The sequence below is a fragment of the Pyxicephalus adspersus genome, chromosome 9 (assembly GCF_032062135.1).
Source record: "Pyxicephalus adspersus chromosome 9, UCB_Pads_2.0, whole genome shotgun sequence".
NCBI lineage: Eukaryota > Metazoa > Chordata > Amphibia > Anura > Pyxicephalidae > Pyxicephalus > Pyxicephalus adspersus.
The window spans coordinates 63,055,204-63,062,160 of record NC_092866.1 but is presented as its reverse complement, the minus strand read 5'-3'; the positions used below and the strand labels follow the sequence as shown (position 1 = coordinate 63,062,160).

General features: G+C 39.5%; 1 protein-coding gene across 1 annotated transcript in view; it reads right to left on the bottom strand.

Annotated features, from left to right (window-relative positions):
• Nucleotides 1-294, bottom strand: part of DHCR7 (7-dehydrocholesterol reductase) — a 23,664-nt gene extending 23,370 nt beyond the window's left edge. The window contains exon 1 of the mRNA XM_072422303.1: nt 276-294. The gene's annotated coding sequence lies outside the window, so the exon portion shown is untranslated. The remainder of the gene's footprint in view (nt 1-275) is intronic.
• Between the last annotated feature and the right edge of the window lie 6,663 nt (nt 295-6,957).

Below are 6,957 nucleotides of genomic sequence, written 5' to 3'. Positions count from 1 at the left end.
GCTGATTTCATGCATGGGCTGTGTCGGCACTTTCTTTTTTTTTCTCATTTACAGCAGGCTACATCACCTGATTTTCTGCCTGCGTAATAGGGGATTGGGTTGATGTAGGAAGGAAGAAGATGGCAGCACCCGGCACTTCCTCTGTGCCTGGACGAAGAAGAATTCCAGGATGGCGTGGGACCCAGTCTAGGAAAGTTCCAGAGGGATCAGGGGCTCTGCAGAAGTTTAATTGTACTTTAATGTACATTATGTTTTGGTACTACAGTGCAACTTACCATATTAATAAATTGGAAATCAGTCTGATCTGCAGTAGCCACAGGAATACCCTGTCTGGTCTGTGAGCAGTTATTCCAGGTCATGCTGGAAAGAGGAGTGCAGGACAAAGTTTAGCAGCCATCAGATCCCCAAAGTCCATAATTATTAAGATCACCATTTCCTTATAAATGTGCCCAATAATATATACATACCTGAACACACTAGAGTTCTTCACATCAGGTCCCCCCCCCCCCCCCTTCACATCAGAGTCCTACTTTTAGTATGTCTGCTATACTGTCCCCTGTAGTATACCTGCAGTCTCTGACTGTCTTCTTCAGCATGTCTACAGTCTCTAACTATCTCTTGTAGTTTGCTTGGAGTCCCTAGCCATCTCCTATAATATGTCTGCTGTCTCTATCTCCTATAGGATGTCTGCAGTTTCTGACTGTCTCCTTCAGCATGTCTTCAGTCTCTAACCATCTCTTGTAGTTTGCCTGCAGTTTCTGGCCATCTCCTGTAATATCTCCGAAGTCCCTGACCATTTCCTGTAGTTTGCCTGCAGTCTCTAACTAAATTCTTTAGTGTGTCTGCAGTATTTGACTGTGTCCTGTAGTAAATCTTCAGTCTCTAACCATCTCTTGTACAATGTCTGCAGTCTGTGGCCATCTCCTGTACAATGTCTGCAGACTCTGAACATCTCCTGTAATATATCTGCAGACTCTGAACATCTCCTGTAATATGTCTGCAGTCTCTGACCTTCTCCTGTACTATGTCTGCAGTCTCTGACTATCTCTTGTAGTCTGTCTGCAGTCTCTGGCCATCTCCTGTAATATATCTGCACTCTAGGACAATTCCTTGTAGTATGTCTGCAGTATCTGGCTCCTGTAGTATGTCTTCAATCTATGTCCATCTCCTATAAAGTCTTTACAGTCCCTGACTGTCTCCTGTAGTATGCCTGCAGTCCCTGACTGTCTCATTTAGCATGTCTTAAGTTTCTGACCATCTCTTGTAGTCTCTCTTTAGTCTCTGTCTCGTTTAGCATGTCTTCAGTATTTGACCATCTCATGTAGTTTGCAGTCTCTGACCATATTTTGTAGCATGTCTGCAGTATCTTAAAGTCTCCTGTAGTTTCACTGCAGTCTCTGACCATCTCTTGTAGACTGTCTGCAGTTACTAACTGTCGTCTTTAGCATGTCTGCAGTCTCTGACCATCTCCTGTAGTAGGTGTGAAGCCTCTGACTGTCTCTTTTAGCATGTTTGCAGTCTCTGACCATCTCCTGTAGTTTTCAGTTTCTGACCATCTTTTGTAGCATGTCTGCAGTCTGATAGCTGTAGTAGATGTAGATGTATATTAAATATTATATGCAGCTTTTCAGGGATATCAGGGACTGCACCTAAGGTCGCCTTATCAGTTAAGTTGGAAACTTCTGCTCATAGCTGATTACATTCATAGATGTATTGAAAAATCTTGGCTCATCATCAGTTAGGAGTTCAGGGCCAAGCAAACATTACAAGGCTATGCAAATATAAAATAGAGAAACACCAGCGTCATGCATTGCTCTTTGATCAACACACAGAGAATTTCGAGAAATAACATTAAACCAAATTTGTTGAATTGTTTCATATAGTCCTAAAGTTTTAATTTTTTTTAATCATAATTCAATTTCACAGCTCATGATCGTCCCCCAGTGGCAGAGACAGAAATGCATTTTTTTCTTTTATACCTGTAAATCTTGTTTTTTGAAAGCGTCCTTTATTTTGTTAACTATGTAATAGAACATTGCACTGTGTTAGCTATCAATTGATGCAAATAATTTGGGGATTAAATTGCATCTAATTCTAAAAAAAGTTTGCAGTTTATCAGTACTAAAAGGTGTAGGCTGTAGGTGTTTCCACCTTTAACCCTCTAATTCAATTAAAATTTGTAAACTAATAATTCAATCAATACCATAATTCATGTTCTGTTATATTAATGCATCAGGAAAGGGCCAGTAATACAGAAATATCCCCTTCTGTTCTTTGTATAATATAGAGGGGAGGGGTTCTGTTGTCCTCAGAACTATATAAGAAACTATATAACTGATAAAAAAAAAAAAAAAAAAAAAAAAGAGCACATGAAGCTTTAAGCTTAAAAAACTTTTGTCAGGATCAATAGGATTTGTTTACACTTATCAAATTGTTATTACAAAACACTTTCTTTGCATATTCAACAGACCAAAAAGATCAAATGATATAAATTTAATTGTTAGGGTTTACATACCTTTTAGGGATCTTTTCATGAACAGTATGATATATTTTAACCCCCAAGTGTTACAAATATAAAAGGCATTTAACTACAGTGGATATCACTTATGTCCACTAGGTGGCAGCAGAGCATCTTTGTAAAACTTAAATCAAAAATGTATATTGAAGCTTACCTGTCCTTAAAAATGGATGCATTGGTTGCCTAGTTTGGGGCTTTTCTCTTTATTGCACCTGGTGATTTTGCTAATTACACACTTGTCCTAGGGGGACAATGCTCCTAACCCAACTCTATCAATAGAGCTGTTACTCTAAGCTGCTCTCCTGATTAAAACTATTAACACTTTTCCCTCATTCCTGTTACATAGGGGTTGCTTTATAGTTTATAGAAGATACCTAAGAAAGGTGATAAACATGTTGATATTTCATATCAGTTTGCATGAGGTTACAATGAATAAATTATTAATGCAAAGATTTTTGCGTGTGGATAAATATTAACAAAAATAGGCCAACTTCCACTATATTGTCACCCCTACAAATTATTTGAACATTGTATTGTTGCTAAAATTATTAGGTTGGGATCACCAGGGGGGAACAAGCCCTAAGTTAAAAAGCATGTAGTTGTTTTGTAAATAGAAGAATATAAGTCTTGTTGGGAAACCACATTTTTAATTAGGAGGGGATACATTTTATTTATTTTTTTCCTGTGGGACATGTTCCTTTTAGTGCCCTATTTACCCAAGCCATGTCAAATCTCCAGTTTGGAGTCTTCTGGACTGGTCGGGAATGGGCACATCTGGAAAGGGGGATTAGCATAGCATGCATAAATGATATGAAATGATAGATAATACCGGATGGGTTGGAGTTGGGCTGGAAGGAGATGGAGGATGGGGCGTTCATACTAACTCATTCATGGGCCTAACGGTTCTCTAATATAGATCAAATTTTTGCTGGGGTTCAGGGAGCTGGAATGCTGTGTGACCCCCTTCATTTTTGCCCAGTCCCATTTTTATCCAAACCATTGCTAGATAATCTCTTAGGGTCCATGATCCATTTTTTATTTTGCAATTGCTTGTCCACCACAGCTGTGGGTGGTAAAGGCATGCGGTGAAAAGACTTTTCCCTACTTCCTGTTCTTGTCTGTACAGCAGACGATAAAAGCAGTTGTGACTATGACAGGGAAGGCCAACTCTGCCATTAAGATTGTATTGGTGTTGAAAGGTTCTTTAAAGCTTGTTTCAAGATCCTGTATGAAGCGCTAAAGCAGTAGCTGTATCGGTCTTGGCAAATGAGATCACAATGTTGCAGATACAATGAGAAAAGATTCCAATGCCGGACTCGCATACCATTCCAGTTTATCTGTCTCAAGTTCCCCTGAGGAAGCCAATATGGTGAAACGCGTTGGGTACAGAGACTTATGAACCACATTTACATGTTTTTTTTTAAGTAACCACCTTTTCTTTGTACCAACTTCTAAGTGCTAGTACAGGTAGTCCCCAAGTTAGGACACCCGACATACGGATGACTTCTGGATATGAACAGGGCTTCCCTGCCTGCGCGTGTGCAGGACAGAGGCTTGATGGGGAGAGGGGGACGGTTTGCATGACTTGCAGAAGAAATCTTTTGCTGTTCTGCAGCCTCTTGTAACTTTTTAAAGACCAAGACAAGCTCTGCAGTTGTTTCTTTTTGTATATCAAAGCACAGCTTGCTCCAGAAGTTATTGAATGTCTACCATTTGGCGAAACGCGTCGGGAGGCGGAGACAACCTTGTGTTTTATGCTTATTTTGAGATAAGATTGTATGCTTTCAATATTATGCGATAGAAATGTATCTATTTACAACCCAGTTGAGCTTTGTATAGCTTAAAATGTTAAATACATTCATTCTTTAAGCCAGGGGTCGGCAACCTTTACTATCAAAGGAGCCATTTTGCCCCCTCTTCCACTAAAGAAAAATAGTCTGGAGCCGCAAAACATAACGCAGCTTATAAATTTTTAAAGGTTTTATCTTTTTTTATATTTACCTGTTACAACAACAGAATACAACAAACAGAAGTGCAGTGTGCATGTGTAGGCCTACTTTGAAATAAATTAAACACTGAACTATGCAGGCCTTTTTGTAGACAAAGTAGACAATATAACAAATCTTTAAATGTTTTCCAAATTTGGAAAGCATTTAAAGGAATAAAACAATAGTTTTGATTGAATGCAAGAATAATGTGGAGCTTTACATAAGTGCTTCTTTATATAAGTGCGATCTTATTTTATTATCAATTATCTTAATTAAATTCACTGTGATCACGATCAAATTAATCCCATTCATATTATAATATACTTATTTATTCAAATGTATGTTTATCATTATTCATTATTCCAAGATCAATGCATAATTTATCAGATGATTAATATATGATTAGTTGATATATAACTGAAAAATCCATAATGGCAAATTAAAAAAAAATGTAATTAAATTATTGAGGATGTATAATCAAAATCAGATGATAGGTAATTAAATTGGAGTGCATGATCAAACACCTCAATACCTAAAGACATTCAAAAAAATCAATGAATGCATTATGATGTTGAAAACTTTCTTTTAAAATGTTTGTTCCCATCATGAGCTCCTGGCTCTCTGTTAGTTTAAGAGCCCTGCATCTTCACTCAATGAGCAGCTGCCCTTAAATGCATCTAGTCCCATGCATCTAGGCCTTGATGTTTGTTTCCGGGTAAGCACCTGGGAACACCTGGGACACGGGACTCCTATCAGCGAGAAACTCTCTTGAATTATTATTATTATTATTATTATTATTAATAAACAGGATTTATATAGCGCCAACATATTACGCAGTGCTGTACATTAAATAGGGATTGCAAATGACAGACTAATACAGACAGTGATGCGGGAGGAGAGAACCCTGCCCCGAAGAGCTTACAATCCCATGCTGATGGCTCCGCCCCCCACCAGGGACGCCCCGGGAGGGAAATCCCTCTCCTCCGCAATGCATACAGAGGATAGGGAGTGTCCCCTTACTTCCGCTGGCCGCGGTAAATAACCGTTATTCTTTTTTTTCTTTTGTCAAGGCCGAAGGGAGCCACAACAAGAAGGCTGAAGAGCCAAGGGTTGCTGACCCCTGTATTGAAGTTGCCACAAAGAGCCATTCTGTCTACTCCTTTCCTTGTACATGCTACTTACATATAAGGCTCTGCAACTATGATTTGTACAAGGCTGGAACAAATGACTTTTGGGCTTTCACATAATTTTTAAATTACGACATGTGTTAACACCAACTAACCCTGGCTGCAAGTTCATAGATATATGTACCAAAGCCAGGCTAGGGTTAGGTAAGTGCTGGCAGGCAGGGCTAGCTAGGGTTAACACATGTGGATGGCAGCACAGCTTCTCTTTGGATTGGGCAGATGCTAAATAGGATAAATCAGTGTTAACTTTGTCACATTCCCTTTCATTGACTTTAAAAATGTAAAGTACATGTTACATTATATCACTACAAGCACAACTTCAAATATGCACCGCCATCACATTCACAATATGTTTCTGGTTAAACGCACTCAGACCACCTATAAACTCATAAAAAACACGACTAGACAGGATAAAATACTACCAGGCACACACAACGCGTGAAAGCCGTTCATTTACATACAGCGAGCGTCTGGAATAGTTTTTGCCCCCCCTTTGAAATGGGTTTTAAAAAAAGGGCAATAAATGGCAGCTGTAGCCGCGTTATTATACAAGTTTGACAAACACACTGCTAAATATAGCAATCTCATTCTATTCTTACTACAAAATGTTTAATGCAGGGGACTTAGACAAGAACATTATGACTAACAAGTGAAAAAGCTCTAAAAATAGAATCCTAAAATACCCAAAAATGGATAACGGCTTGGACGTTAGGAGAACCTGTCACTAAGGGGAAAACACATTTATTAAGCTTTGTGCTCTGCAAATGTGCTTTGAGATAAGCCAACCTTTGGGACATTGGATGTGCACACAAAATATCTGGGGCCCCATTGAGTTTTTTTTTACTAACAATTGAGCAGAGCGTGCTATGTGATTGGAGGTCATGTGGCCATCTCTCTTCCAGTCATTGAGTTCTCTCATCTCCATTGGGAGAAAGAACTCTGCAGAATGAACTCTATGAAGCTTTGCTGGCTGTGGCAGGACTTTTAGGAATTAGCACACCACAGTTTAGGGCACAAGTAGCAAGGACTCAGGACCAGGGGCTGACATAGAAAGGTGCACATTGTGCCACTGCACGAGGGCCCAGGACCTTCTCAGCCAACCAGGGGCCCCTATAGCAGCCAATTATAAAAGTGTAGTTGGGGGCCAAGTCAGTTCTGCATCAGGGTCCACTTTTGGCTGTGTGCACCCCTGATTAGGACTAATACTAGCACAGGGAAGGCCACAGAGGTGTTGCAGTGACAATCCTGACAGAGATTTGGTGCA